The sequence below is a fragment of the Pteropus vampyrus genome, unplaced genomic scaffold, assembly GCF_000151845.1.
Source record: "Pteropus vampyrus isolate Shadow unplaced genomic scaffold, Pvam_2.0 Scaffold6, whole genome shotgun sequence".
Classification (NCBI taxonomy): domain Eukaryota; kingdom Metazoa; phylum Chordata; class Mammalia; order Chiroptera; family Pteropodidae; genus Pteropus; species Pteropus vampyrus.
Window position 1 is genome coordinate 5074223 of NW_011888787.1, and position 873 is coordinate 5075095.

The 873-nt window shown below is 41.1% G+C and overlaps 1 pseudogene; it reads left to right on the forward strand.

Annotated features, from left to right (window-relative positions):
• Positions 1 to 410: 410 nt before the first annotated feature.
• Positions 411 to 529, forward strand: LOC111745629 (annotated as a pseudogene).
• The last annotated feature ends 344 nt before the right edge of the window (positions 530 to 873 follow it).

Here is an 873-nt window from a genome sequence, read left to right on the forward strand (position 1 = left end):
ACTACTCAAACTAATGCTCTCCGTACTTATTCGCACTGGGGAGCTCAGATTTCTTCAGCCCCAGCCCTGCCATCTGTAGTAGGTATTCCGCCCATCGACCGCAACTTCGAGTGAAAAGCTGTCTTGGCTGAACATTTCTGCTCCACTGAGACTTTTCCTTTAAAATCCTGTGGCACTATTTTGATTTTTAACAGCAACGGCAAATTCATGTGATTCTTAAAAGCCCTAGAAAGTTAGATTTGCGATGCTGATTTTTAGTAACAATTTGTGGTGTTGGTCTTGATTCTGAGATACTCCACTCATTTAATGGAATCTTTCAGGGAACTGTATCTCTCAAATATGAGATGTCTCCCAATTTCAGAAAAGTTAAATTGTGGGGAGAAAAGTATGTTATAAAAAATACAGTATATATCTACGGCTGTACTACCCTGAACAAGCCTGACCCCGTCTGATCTCGGAAGCTAAGCAGGGTCAGGCCTGGTTAGTACTTGGATGGAAGACCACCTAGGAAGACCAGGTGCTGTAGGCATAAAACATAAAAAAAGAACCAAAAACGGGATCGTAAGCTGACACAAGGTCCTTGCAATCTGTGAGGTCAACCAAGGATTGCCTCACCTAAAAAAAAAAAAATTATATATATATATTTGGCATATGTAGTAACATGGAACAATGTTTTAAAAATATTTTTATATAAAAGAAGCAAGTTGCAGGGCAGCATTGTTCCCATAACAATCTCAAGCAAGAGAACAGGTCTTGGGGTGATGTCCCTCCAAGCTGTCATGCAGAGCACAGACTGAAAAAAGCTCTGTCATCTTCAACATGTGGCTACCTCTATCCCAACCAGCTGGAAGGAGAAAAGAACTTGGAGCAGCA